This window comes from Dermacentor variabilis, chromosome 9 (genome assembly GCF_050947875.1).
Source record: "Dermacentor variabilis isolate Ectoservices chromosome 9, ASM5094787v1, whole genome shotgun sequence".
In the NCBI taxonomy this organism is placed as follows: domain Eukaryota; kingdom Metazoa; phylum Arthropoda; class Arachnida; order Ixodida; family Ixodidae; genus Dermacentor; species Dermacentor variabilis.
Genome location: NC_134576.1, coordinates 140620217 through 140634961, shown reverse-complemented (window position 1 = coordinate 140634961; position 14745 = coordinate 140620217). Strand labels below are relative to the sequence as shown.

Sequence of the window (14745 nt, the reverse complement as noted above, 5' to 3'; positions counted from 1 at the left end):
TAGGTGATGTACCACAGTGCGAATTTTCTTCGCGAAGTCGGGTCTTGAAAGAGGGATGGCAATGCGCCTGACGCCGTCGTGTGCAGATCGGGCAACTGGGACCGCTTGTTCGTTTCTATGGATGTTGCAGTGACTCAACGACCACTGAAATATTATGCGGTGTTCTTTGCCCATTGCTCGATTTCGGATTTGTTTGATCTCTTCGACGAGCTATTCGTGTAATCCATGACGTAGAGCGGCGAGTGGACTCTGAAAGACCGGGTACTAGTTCAACTGCCATGGCGGTGATTCCAACGAAGTATTATGGGATACAAACACAAGTTCGAGCTTAAAGGCAGCGCTATAGTAGCGAAGGCCGTAAGACTGAGGTTGAATTTTTGTGTTTTACAAGCCAGAACCACGATCTGGTTATGAGGTACGCCGTAGTAAGGGCCTTGGATTAATTTTTGCCAGGTTCTTTGAAAAAATTCGGAGTCCCCTACTAGGGCGTGGGAAGATCCGGAACGTAGTGTGCATGAATTGCTGGAGAAATAGTTTGAACGAGAGAGACCTATAACCTATCAAGAAGAGGAAAGCTGAAACGAGTAGAGAACTTTACGTATATATTTCAACGTCAAGTTTTTCACTATGTACGCAACGTTGTGAATGACCTGATGAATGAAAGTGTGGGAAAGTTTAATGAGTTGTGCAAGATGAATGAGTAAGATGCTCTACTATGCGAAAAAGATGCTCCCTTCTCGTCCACCATCCATGGAATGGATAGCCAACACTATCCGCCCTCTCGGAGTCCGAGCTCGCACCATTTTTCTCTGCCAAAAGGAGGTCGATTCCACTAAGCACACTAAATCACCCACCTGCTTGTAAGCCTCCCAGACAGCCTGCGCCAAGGATACACCCACTGATCGTTAGGGGTGCCTTCAAGCGGCCGTAAGCTGTGTTTAAGCGCTGGTTTGTGTCAGTTTTCGTTGCGAAAGCTCAGGTTCGCCTGCAATGTACCCAAAACACACGCCGTTGGCAAACGTTTATGAAGCATTTCAGTCATTGGTCCGCGGTGGTTCTTCACACCTTGTTTGTAGATATTTCCTGCTTTTGTACAACACGAGTGCCCTCGCATCCGCCTTCCTTCCAACTAATTTTCTGCAACTAGAAATCGTAGTGAAAACATGGCCTCAGGTGAGCGCAGATAAATTATTTTATTTCATACATGGATTAATAATAGCTTGTATATCCTCTCGCAGCTTATATGATGAAACTCAGATGTAGGCCTTTCTTTGTCAATATGGATAAGTAAGATGATGCGGGCACCGAGATATTGTATCGGCTAGTTCTCTTCATATGAGAAACGTGGGAGCACACCACGTTCCGAACAACAAGAAGAAGGTAAAATATATACGCATTATGAAAGACTCATGGATTTTTTTTATTTTTGCAGGAGGGATGTAATCTCTGTTCTGTTTACACATGTCTACGTAAATATCTAAGAACAGTGCAAAGCGAAAAATAAAACTGCAGTAACGTTTCACTGCCTGAACGCAGATTAGGCGCTAGCGTATGGTCGCCGTGAACATGCACAGCGAGCACCCCGACGTCGAAGCACAAACTGAAAGGGCATGAACGCGGTCGCGGACGCTTCATTGATCTCGACAGTATGACGCCTCACAAGGAAAGCGCAAGTGCTAGACATGCAAAGAGACGTCGCGAACATGTGCGTTGAGCAAAGCAGTATCGAAGCGAAAACGGAAAGGGTGCGAACGCGGCCGCTACACGCATCTCGCCGGTGCAACGGCTGGTGTACCGCAGGGAACGCGCCCTTGCTACACATGCAATGAAGAGAAGTCGCAAGCATGCACAGTGAGCACTGCGGCGTCTAAGCAAAACGCTATGCACTAAGGCTGGTTTTCTGGTTGAAACGCGGCTTGTTGTGTGTGCCGATCTTTTATTATCGTTTCGTACTTTTAATATTTCAGTCTGAGCAGACTCAAGATAAAATGCATGCGCTGTCGGTGTTTTGTTTCGTGGCATTTGTTTGTAGGCTGTCGTTCTCAAAACTCCGAGGAATAACTTTGTAAAGAGTGCAAGACAAAGTGTGAGCAACCTTAGTGATAGAAGAACTTCAGTGCCCCATAAAAATTCTTCGAGGCCTCGGATAAGCACTGCCGATTTAAGAGCTGGCCAGGTACGCTTGCGCGTAAAAATCGTAGGACGCCGATGTACTTATGAGTTGTGCATGCCAAAGCATTAATGCAGAATTGAAGCCCGCTGAGCGGTCTTCAATGTATTTTGAGATATGAACTCCTCGCTTAGCGAGCGCGTTTTGTTGATTTCCACAGATGAGGCGGTAATTTGGCTTTACCGAGGCGCAGTTAGAACGCAGGCGAGAGCTTGCACGGACAGGGAACGCGCGGATAGCACAAGCAACCAGAGAACAGCCTCTGCCTGCGGCGTCCCGTCGCCGTATCTGCTCCGTCGAGCTGCCCTAGTGAGCTGGCGTCGCGGCGATACCCTCTCCCCACACGTAATAGCTGGCGCGCTATAGCGTAGCAGCAAGCGTTCTGATTCGCCCGCTCTGTTTCGTCGAAGCTCGGTCGATCGTGACGCGGCGTCGCAGCCAATGGCAATTAAGGTGCCATTTCGCTGCTACAGACGCCTCTGGCTTTTTCGCTCAATGGACGATCTGATGCTTTCGCACTAAAAAAATAAAGAAAGGAACATGCTTATGTAACGGTTGCGCAGGTGTGGCGGTCGGGACTTCTAATCAATGTCCCGTTTTTGTTCAGTCAACTGTATGCTCAAGTTCTTTTCGACGCTACATCTACTGACAGAATCTGGGGTAATATAATTAGATATATCGATTTGTTTATCATTGAATGGTTGAATACTATCTAAACAAGCGAGAAAGTAATAGAACAACTCACGAAGAGTATCGTTGACCAAATATGGAATTATTCGCCCGGATTGCGCAATGCAACAACCTAATCACAGCACGGCTGCGGCTGTCAAGCGTATATTTAGGAGTCTTTCTTTCGTAAACAAATTCATGCGTGAATAAAAAATTGCGAAATACTGATAAAGAAATGTGAAAGAAGGCCTAGAAAATGCACAATGGATAGCTATATTTTTCCCCTTGAAGTGTGACGATTATGGCGCCTTGCATTCAGGCGCATGTTGAGATGCATGTTGCATTATGTACTTCTCGCAATATTTGTGCTAATCAATGCGGACCGCTCTCTTTTTAGTATCCGAATCACAGGCAAGATCCACGAAATCTGCGCGTACGAGACAGCCCCGCACTCCACGTGCAAGGGGGTCATACGTGGCATACCATTACAAGACGACCCAGCAACGGTGGATAGCAAGATTGTTAACCAGAACAACCCTCTTGCACTAGCAGCCAAGAGAATTGCTCAGACTGGGACCATCATCATCGCCTTTGACGGGCAGCGGGTACCGAATTTTGTCAAGTACGGAACGCTCCTGATGAAATGTTCCCTATATCGAAAGCAAGTGGACGTATGCCACGCCTGCGGAAGACTCGGGCATCACGCCGATGTATGTCCAACACCGAGCGACGTCATCTGTCGGGGATGCAGCTTCCAAAATCCTGATGAGCAGCATCAATGCACCCCAAAATGCCGCACCTTACAGCCGGTAAAGAGTGTGCGCATAGATTCAAGACGCCGTGCATTGTTCGCCGACGACGCTTCGAGCGTGCCAGGCAGCAAGAGCAGCTCCCGACGCCGTCGATCGTTCGATCCTCCGATCCGCAAGCCTCATCCAGCACCAACCTTAGGGGCAGAAGGCGCTTGCGCTCGAGAAGCCGCTCTACAAGCCGACGGGGCTCCAGAAGTCGCTCTACCTCGAGATCGCGACTCACATCGCCTTCTCCAGCGCGCTCCAGCTCCAGAAGCTGCTCCAAGTCCCGTACTGGGAGCGACTCATCCAACAGCTCACGTTCGAAGACCCCCAACGGCGGTAAAGGCAAGTCCTCTCTAAGGTGGGCCGATAGGGTCCGTGGCAACCAAACGCAGGCGTCCAGCTCTGAATACTCGCATGACCTGCGTCCTCACGAATGAGCTCGAAGAGCTTAGGCGTGCCAATGATAGTCTTAGAAAGGAAAACGCTCTCTTCAAGCAGGAAATCAGTCGGATAGCCACCGAGATGGCGGAAATAGGGAGATTGGCGCTCACACAGCCAGCTTCTCAGCCTGCCGCACGCTCTTCAAACATGGACACGGTGGAGGCCCCTCCCAAGACGGTTGCAGTGAAGCGGCGTGCCCTGGATGACTCAAGGGGAGACGAGATGGTAGAACTCATGTCTGATCTCAAGAACGCCATCTCCAACATACAGACAGGTCTCTCTCACGTACAAGAAATGATCGCGCACCCTCAGCTGGGCCTGGTCGCCCTCAGCGCTAGAATACTTAGGCTAGAGGGGACCAGCCACGGATCTTTGCCAAGCACATCTGCAGCACAAGTCCCAAAGTTGCACAGCGTCATTACTTCATCGATGGAGGGGGCCATTATGAATGCGGAACTTTCGCAATCCATTCCCAAGCCCAAACATGGATAACGGGACTAACGTCATAACAATGTGGCAGTGGAATTGCGCAGGGTTCGTCAGCAAACGGGCGACCCTGCGACAATACCTAAAAAGCATAAAGGATAAACCCCAAGTAATCGCCTTGCAAGAAACGATCACATCATCACCTAGCAAGCTCCCCGGTTTCCTTACGGTGGCTTCCACTGAAGGAGGAAGGGGGTCGCTATCCTGGTCAGTAAAAAGTTCACGTGCCTTCAGCGAGACCTTGGTCCCGCGGACAATGGGATCGAGTACGTCATAGCCGAACTCCTTGTCGACCCCCCTGCGCAGCGCTTAAGAAGAAACAGTATCTTCATACTGAATGTTTACTGCAGACCCAGCGTTCGCAGAGCCAGGCCTGGTGGTATTCTCATGAAGGCCGTGCATTTGGCCGGCTGTCAGCCTCTAGTCGTCATGGGGGATTTTAATGCCCAGCATCAGGCGTGGGGCTATTGTACCAATACGAAGAAGGGTAGAGACATATGGGACGCGGAAACGGAGGAAGATCTTACGCTGATAACCGATAAAGACTTTCCAACCAGGAGAGGGAACTCGGTGTGCCGAGATACGACTCCGGATCTTACCTTTGTCAAGAACCTGGAAAACGTCAAGTGGACCAACACAGCGATGGACCTCGGTAGCGATCATTGCATCATCGAAGCGGTGATCAAGGCTGCCTGTAACAAAACGAGGACCTTTAGGTTCACTGACTGGGACTTGTTCCGAGCCAACCGCTCCGAGCGCGTCCTTAAAGATGATTCTTGGTGCGACGAGATAAAGAAGGATGCAGCTAGAGTCACCAAGGAGGTGACAACCGATCTGGAGGTGGACAGGATGGACAGTAGGCTGGCGCATCTATTGGAAGCCAAGCAGGCACTTCTCGCGGGATGGAAGACTCAGCGCCATAACAGAAGACTATGCAAGAAAATTTCCGATATAAACAAGATGATAGAGGCTCATTGCAAGGTGCTATGCAAGCAGCAATGGGACGAGCTGTGCGACTCGGTGGAGGGCCAGCTCAAGAACGGTAAAAGCTGGGGTCTCCTTAGGCACCTACTGCACGATGGCAACACCAAGTCCAACCACAAGAGAGCTTTGGTGAAAGCTGTCCATTTGGCCACCGACTCGACTTCAGATGAGGCAGTCACGGAGCACCTCATAGACAAGTACCTGAAGGCCACGGACGATCCGGTGCCCCCCCCCCCCCCAGTTTCCCAAGTGCTAAGGGCGTGACGTACCATCTATGGACGAGGATTTCACCGCGGCTGAGGTCAAGCGAGTTCTCGCATCCCTCAACGGCAGATCTGCCCCTGGGTCCGACGGGATCACCAACAAAATGCTCAAGCATCTCGACGACGCCTGAATTGAGTTTCTTACACACAGGATGAATGATATCTGGTGCAGCGGCCTCATTCCCAAGAGCTGGAAAGCAGCCTACACAGTACTCCTACCGAAGCCAGGTAAAGCACCGAGCATCGACAATCTAATGCCCATCTCCCTGACGTCGTGTGTTGGAAAGATGGCCGAGCACGCCATGCTGCCTCACTGCCTCACTGACCATCTCGAGTCTAACGAATGCTATACACACAAAATGATTGGCTTTCGGCCGGGGCTTTCGACTCAGGACGCCATGAGACTGATCAAACACCAGATCATTGACTCTACCTCCGCCGACACTAAGGCAATTCTCGGCTTGGATATGGAAAAGGCTTTTGACAACATATCGCACGCCTTTATTCTCAAGAGCCTGACAGAGTGTAACATCGGTAAACGGGCGCACAATTTTGTGCGCTCCTTCCTTTTCTCAAGGTCCACTAGACTCAAGATTGACAAGTTTTTGACCCACGAAATCCAGCTTGGGCCAAAGGGAACACCTCAGGGGGCGGTGATCTCCCCGACGCTGTTCAACATCTCCCTGATCAACCTGTCGAGGGCCTTTAACAAAATCCCGAATATTAACCACACGATCTACGCGGATGACATCACCATTTGGTGCTCCAGTGGATGTGAAGGGCAGGTCGAGGGTACTTTGCAAGAGCCATCGATGTGACGGAGCGGTATCTTAGCCCGACCGGGCTAAGGCGCTCGCCCGCTAAATCCGAGCTCTTGCTCTGCAAGAAGAGGCCCAGAGGCGGTCCACACCGGTCCTGGAAGCCAGCAACAGAGAGCCACATTACATTATTCACCGGTAAGGGCTCCCCAGTACCGCGGGTAGGCACTATCAGGGTCCTAGGAATGTTTATCGAGTCGAACGGGGCCAATGGAGCCGCCCTCAAACGCATTTGTTCCAAGACCGAAAGCGCCCTCGGCCTGATCCGAAGAATCGCCAACAGGTACCGCGGAATCAAGGAAGACAATCTGATCCGGATTATCCACGCCTTCGTGCTATGCCACCTCGCTTATTCAGGGGCTATGCACAACTGGTTCGTATCGGAGCGCAACAAGATCAATGCCCTAATCAGAAGAGTCTTCAAGCTTGCCCGCGGCCTTCCCATCCGAAAACACACAAAAGACCTCCTCAATTTGGGACTTCACAACACGTTCGAAGAAATCGTTGAGGCCCAAGAATTTTTCCAGTTTGTCAGACTCTCCGGTACCCCAGCGGGCCGAGCCATACTTGGGAAGCTTGGACGTAACCCCACGGTCGTCAGTTTCGACGCTGTGAAGCTGCCCAGCGACGTAAAGTCCAAGATTTACATACACCGGATGCCACGAAATATGCATCCCACCTACAACGAAGGACGAAGACGAGCCAGGGGTAAAGCTCTGCTCGCCAGTGCCCGCTTGAACAAGGACCGAACATGCTTCGTAGACGCTGCTTCGTACGTTCAAGAAGAGGCCTTCTCCTCAGTGGTCATCGACTGTGATTCTAAAATCCTTAGCTGCGCTACTGTCCGCACTTCTAATTCCAGCGTTGCAGAGCAAGTTGCTATTGCTCTTGCATTGACGGACAGTGTACATGACACGATTTATTTGGATTCCAAGGCCGCTGTCAGGTCCTTTCAGATGGGAATGGTGGCTCCCAAGGCCCTACGTATAACCCAAAGTGCCAAAGACATGAAACATCACTCTATGGCCTGGTTCCCTGCACACCTTGGAACCATTGAGGGTGCCTCGATCTCGGCTGCACGAGGTTTGACTGACCGTGCGCTGGGCAACGCGTCCTCTCCTGGGCGACCCGAGCCTCTCTGCTCGTACAACGAAATCTGCAAATATAATTATCTGTCAAGAAGACTCCTACCTTCGCCGCACTCCTCGCTGTGCAGGGCCCAGGCAGTCACTCTCAGACTTCTGCAAACAAGTACTTACCCGAGCCCCGCGGCGCTGCACACAATGTACCCCGAACGGTTCCCAAGCCCGGACTGCCCTCTGTGTGATGATTATGCGGACATCGAATATGTCCTGTGGGGCTGCGCCTCTGCCGGTCCCCCTTTCACTCAAGAGGAAATGATGAAGCTAATTAGGGCCCAGGATCAGACCTCTCAAATCCCGGCAGCCCAGAGGGCTCGCGAGAGGGCCGTCAGGCTCCACCTGATGGTCCCCGAGTGGGCCTAGCCAGGTGACGTGGAGTTTGCTTACGTCTATAGTGGACCAAATAAAGTTGTTTCACTCACTCACTCACTCACTCCATTACACGCTTCTTGAGTAGTGTTAAAGAACTATTTAGGGATCTACTTAGGGAACTTGCACATGATGTCCCTCTGGTTACGCTATACAAGCTAGAATTCACCAGAAGAAATGTTTCTAATGATTTGTAGCGCGTAGCGATTGGAATGCTTATTAACTACAAGTGAGGGTTCGTGGATCGCTGGATTTGCCTAAAGCAAGCACTTGTCTTCAACCTTAAAAATAGTATTCTCAAATAATATAATGAAAAGAAGAAAAGAAGAACATATTTCGCACGATTTGGTGATCGCACGAAGTGGTAATCTTCTATAAAGGTAATGGGGTGCCATGACTTCAAGGTTACGTGAGCTGAAAATATAATAGTATCTATTTTCTGTACATAGCTCTGATGAGATACGTTCTTTCTTTTACTGACACGCTTCGGAACATGATGTGGTACAGGCAGCTGAATGCACGCGGGTCTTCGTTAAGAAACAGTAGTGCCCTTAGGAACTTGGTTAACCGCTCGTGCTCTTCCTTCTGGTCTGTTTGATGTCCTTATTATGTATATATATTTATTTTCTTTGATTAAGCTAAGTCACAATTAGTTAGTACTATCAACACATGTTTGTTTCTTATTGTACTAGGTTAGAAAATCTCTAATTTCTCCTTGTTTACGAGTTGTTGCTACTGTCTTGTTTAGTTTGGAAAGAAAGTCGCACAATAGATTATCACTTCGGGACCTTCTCATGAATACAGACATCGTCTAATCTATGTTATTTTCACAATAGAGCCGAATATGATCAAAATTCCACCGTCCGGAATCTTTACAAGCACCTTTTTTCATTGTGATCATTGTGCCTGTACACGTCATGTTTCAGTTTTTCACGCAAGAGCCCAGAGCGCTACATCAGCAGTGCAGCTTACATTCCGTGAAAGAAACTGCCCAAAGCTTCAGTTGTGCTAGTAAAATCTCAACTTCTGTTTTTTGCAAGTTTTTCTCGTGAATTTGATAGGTGACTCAAAATTGTGACATGTTTTGGCGATTGAAGTGACGTCACGTCACTGTCACACTAATGAGCACGTGCGGTGTGCAATGCTACATAATAGCCAATAATCATACACCTTCACGATGAAACTATTGTTGGCTGCTTCGAATCCCGGTCACGGCGGGCGCATTTCGACGGCGGCGAAATGCGAAAACGCCCCTGTACTTAGATTTAGGTGCACATTAGAGAACCCCAGGTGGTCCAAATTTCCGGAGTCACACTACACGACGTGCTTCATAATCAGGTTTATTTTATTTATTTTGGCAAATAAAACTCCATAACTTCTTTTTTTAATTTTGGCTCCTAGTCAGCGCACTGTTGTGACCTTCGTGTCTTGGTCTATCTTTATTAAGTGTTATAAAGTATGGACTGTTGCACTGTGTTTAAGTAATTATTCTTTGAAAACAATTTGCTCGCAGGGAGGCTTGTTAGTATGTGCTATCTGCTGCACGTTCTTGCAGTCTTCATGGTGCGATGAATGCTGCGATCTTTACAGCCACATTCGAAGGTGTAAGCTCTCGATGTTTAGGTTGTTGAGAGCCTTTGTCGCAATCATATTATCCAAATATGAGCTGCTGTTCAGCTCAATGTTGTGCCTGTTTCGTTCTTCATGACTAACTAATGTATTGCTTAAAGATGATATGTTAAGAGGGCATGGGCGCTCCGGACTTCTTCAACAGTCATCCGGTGCCAATTACTTTCAGAAGGCTCGGAAGCCGATGGTTTATTTAGATGTATTTAAAGACGTTGGCGACTATTTCGCACTTAGCTTATCTGCCACCAGCAAGCTGTTAAATTGTCGATGGTTCAAAACATGAGGCAGAACGACGGCATTGCGGTTATAAAGCAATTTGGGCATGTTTTTGTGAAAAGGCAATTACTTCTACTTCTGCTACATACCTTTTAGCACTGCAGTGAATGTCACGTGCAAAGGTCAGAGAAAGTTTTCACTGTACAGCTTCGAAGAACTTGCAAGAAGAACAAGAAGAAGAGAACGAAGAGCGTTGCAAAAAAAAAGATTGAACATCATTTTTAGATAGGTTATCTAGCCTTCTTAAGCATAGTGGAACCATTCTAGCTTCCAGTGGATAACAGAGATATAATTAAATTCTAGGATATTACGCCCCGAAACCGCGATACGATTTTGAGGCATACCATATTGGTAAACTCCGGATTAATTTTGGCCGCCTGGGGTTCTTCAACCTTCACTAATTGGAAGGCACACGAGCGTTTTTGCGTTTCGCCCACATCGAAATGCAGCCACCGCGACAGTGTTCGAACCTGAAACGTAAGCAGCGCAATGCGAAAGCACCTTCGCCACCCGTGGCTGGTATAAAAAATATGCGTATATGTGCTTTCTGTGGTTCTGACTGATGTATACAGATAGAAGACAGAGGTTGGAAACACGAGATTCCTGCTACTATATCTAGAGAGAGAGAGAGAGAGAGAGAGAGAGAGAGAGAGAGAGAAAGAGAGAGAGAGAAATGGATAGGAAAGACAGGTAGGGTAGCCAGTGTAAGCCGCGGCTGGCTACCCTGAGCAGGGGAAAAGGCTAAAGGGCATAAAAGGTGAAAGGAGAAACAAATAAAAAGAAAGTGAGAAACAATTCACACGACAACGCGATGCTACGCGCTACAACTTTCAAAGTAGGTCGCGCCATTCACGAACCCTTAAGAGTTTAAGTATAACCCTTAGGGTCTTGTGTGCCGAAACCCGTCTGGACCGATGTCCTAGAATTCTTCCTTTGTCAAAGGTCGTCCAGTTTTACTCCATCTAAATTGGGCATGCGCTAAGGCGCTAAGCGTAATGAAAATTGCTCGAAAACAGTGTTGTTTATCATGAAAAAAAGAACGCAAAAGAATCAAATGTTCGCCAATGTAATGTGACACTTAAGCACAATGTTGAAAAAGAAACAGAAAAGTTGTGCCGATCCAACGCACGTCCTGGAATCTATGCGAAGGGATCGCTTTCATGAAGAGCATAGTCAACTCCTACAGGTATGCCCATTTGACGCCTGCATCTTTGGAGTAAAGAAAACTGGCACACGGCCATGTGCTCTCTTGCACACGGGCTAAGCAATGTGACTCGCGCGGTGATAATCTGAAAGAGCTGGCTGGTGTTGGCAGGATAAAAGTATGCGTGCGCATACACCTAATGGCTAGAGCATCGTCTAGGTTCGATCCCAGCATCGGGAACACGGTTCAATTTTCTTTATGTATGGGCTACTCGGCACGAGAGCAGTATGCGGCCGCAGTCAAATTGTGAGGTTTCGCTAAGAAAACTTTGCTTCGGTTAAGTTCAAGTGTTTGCGCACTATCAGTACTTCGAGGCAAGGTAGTGCCACAAATAAAAATCCGCACAACATAAAATGGCGTCCTTGAAATGTCTGGAGAAGGGGTGATTCAGGAAAAATAAATGTTTCTTCATATGCGGGTTTGTGCAAAACTCGTTTGGTTAATTCCAGTTGCAGCGCTTCGCTTTATCGATTATTTCTTACTCGTTCTTTCCGCTAGTATCCTGATCCAGTTGGTATACAGTGGCTGTAACATAATATTGTTGGACACCTGTTCGATCCCCAAGCCAGAAATAATATTTTAAGTGGAAACTTTTTTTTTAATGAGCCCATATAGTTTTCCTTTTAATCATCACCACGCTTTTAAACATATGTCAGCTTTTAGTTGAGAAAATAACTTCGTTTTTTTTTTCATACATTTCTACGTAATGATGCTTAAACTTTCACATTGTCTTTCAACATAAACGTGCAGGAAAGCGAACAAGTGCCACTTGATGTATCTTCATCATCAGATTTTCGACGAGTAAAAGTGCTACTTTGGGCGCAATGATGTGCCGACATGGGCGAAAGCTTAGTTGTTCTTTTGTTTATGCAACGCGTAATAATTTAAGAATGGCAAACTTCGTTCAAGAGGTACCTTGGTTGATTTTTGTGGGGAAGGGGCAAGGTAAAAAATATGCTAGAATACTTATTTTATTTGTTAGTTTCTTTTGTCAGCTCTGAACTTCATTTGAAGTTTGGAGAACACTTGAAATTAAAAAAAATCACAGCGCAAACTACTTCCGAAATCTCGCGGCGACCTGCTCGCTAATAAAGCATTGTTCGCAGTCAAAAAAATTATCTTTAGAAGATACCGCGAAAATAAGAAAACGTTGTCTCACCTCAACAATCCGCCAGCCAGATGCTTCAACGCTGCGATGACGTCACAACAATGCTGGTATTTGAGAACATATTGCACCCTTCAAGAACAAGAAATGTTGTTTCTTCCTGGCTCAGTTCGGGAACGTGTCGACACTTGCACGGAGATTGCACTATGACTCTAGCAAGGTTAGTGAAATGCAATATTGAGCATAATTATCACAACACTTTAGTAACCTATCGTAATATCACTGCTCACAATTCGTAGAACTTAATCTCAAAAAGCAGAGGTGATAGAACAGCGCCTGCGGAAAATGCACTACCATTTGAAGTCAGCAATTATACACACGCTGTCTTCACGTCATGGTTCGTAAGTTTTCTTTCCTCATGTTGACTCCGCAGGGCCACAGCTGCAGGGCCCTCTTCACGATGAATCCAGAAAAACCCGATGATGGTGCCTAAGGGACATTTTGGTTGAGCGGCCAAAACTAGGGCGTAAAAATTACCCTTTCATTCAAATCAATCAACAAGTGTGCGCGCTACTCTGTGACAATTGCACACTTAAACATACACACCGGCATTGTTCTCTCTGTTACTTGCTGCGTCTTCAGAAATCCGGGAAGCTATACGTCAACCTTTGTGACGCCGGAGAAAAGTGCATGGTGATAGACGCATGCGTAGCGCAGTCTTGCAGATTTTAAGACTTCGCATTGTGACAAAGGAAAAACGAAAAGAAATGAGGCGAGATTTGTTCGGACAGGCACTGATAAAGGTGTTATAACTTGAGCCGAGAGAGTTCACTTTAAGCCAGACTTGCCAGCGGTGATAGCGCTTCTCACGAAAAGCGACGAAAGGCCGTAGCGGATGTGCATCCGGAGACGGAATCCGCAGAGCAGGCGGTGAAGCTGGAATATCGCGTACCGACCGCGGTGCAAACGCCGAGCGCTCTGAATGAGCCGGAGTTTGCGGGCGGACCCGGCGTGTGCAAAAAAAAAAGGCACAGGAGGCGTGACGATAGCGCCGGAAACCGGAAGTGAGCTGTGACGTCACACGCCTCGACTCCCAGAGCGCGCCGCTTCTTTCCTCTTCTAGCACCAACGCAGCCGTCCTCCTTCCTTTTTTTTTCTCGTTCACCGACCTCTCGTCCCCTCGCTCCTCCACTCCTTCCTCACTTCCCTCAGAGCTTCCCGGTGGATGCCTTCCTTCTTTCATCCTCGCGTCGTTCGCTCAAGCAGTGCTTCGCGCACATTGGTGCGACACACGAAGAGGAATGTGACGCGTCGCGTGCGTAGGAATGCTGGCGGAAGCAGCATTGGATGCGATGGAAGGCGGACGCTGTGGCAATTGTGCCTAGTTTACTAAAGACGGGTGCTTGTTTTAGTGCGAAATGCCAAATCATGGGTATGCGGGTGTAGGCGCAGAGTGTAAGGAAAATGCGGGAAAAGCGTCTTTTCAACTCGCACCGCCCAGCGGCCTCGTCTAATTGTTTGGTATTCTGTATATGGAGCCGGGACTCAGACGATCTGTGGTGCTGCCACTTGTCCTTGCCTTTTGTCACTTTATGTTCCAATGTTTGTATAGGGAACCCCGTTTACTCTCTCTATAGCTACTCCGTTTAAGTTTGCCGACCCTGTGACGCACCTTTCTCCTTGCATTATTATTATTATTATTATTATTATTATTATTATTATTATTATTATTATTATTATTATTATTATTATTATTATTATTATGTCCTTGTGTATTTTATATTCGGAACATATATTCTACAAAATGCGTACCTTGTATCCTTGCTTATTCATGTACCATGCATCCCACGCAAATTGTGCCATATTTTAAATATGTATAAATGCCACGTAGCTGGACAGGACCAAGGAAATGCTTGCCATCGCTGCTACTTGACTGTACCATAGCTTGTGACCATGGACGTCCCTTTGCGGCTGACTCTTTACTTTTTATTATCTCTCATTCTTATATATTCTTCCCCTTTCCTGCTTCCTAAGTTTAGGTAGCCTACTGGGCACGTCCTTGGTTAACCTCCCTACCTTTCCCTTTTAGTTTCTCTCTCTTTTGCCGTCGCTTAGCACAAGTTAAACTGTTTTAGACTATATTTTTTTCGAATTTCACCTAACTACATAATTAGTTGTAAAAACTTTTTGCTTTTGGCGGGCTTTCTTTCCACCTTTTTATTAATAATTAATAACTAATGATGTAATCAGGAAAAATACAAATGAAAGTTTGACTTCCAGCAGGTTATGGCCAACATCATTGCTTCGGCTTTCTCGATCTACGTTTCGCCCGAAGAGCGAAGCTTTGACATCGATAGCAAACTTTAGCATTGTGCTTCGACTTATCAGATGG

General features: G+C 47.4%; 1 protein-coding gene across 1 annotated transcript in view; it reads right to left on the bottom strand.

The window, feature by feature from the left end:
- The window catches only part of LOC142558220 (trissin receptor-like), an 88455-nt gene extending 75860 nt beyond the window's left edge, over positions 1 to 12595 (bottom strand). Inside the window, exon 1 of the mRNA XM_075670375.1 lies at positions 12408 to 12595. The gene's annotated coding sequence lies outside the window, so the exon portion shown is untranslated. The remainder of the gene's footprint in view (positions 1 to 12407) is intronic.
- Positions 12596 to 14745: the final 2150 nt, after the last annotated feature.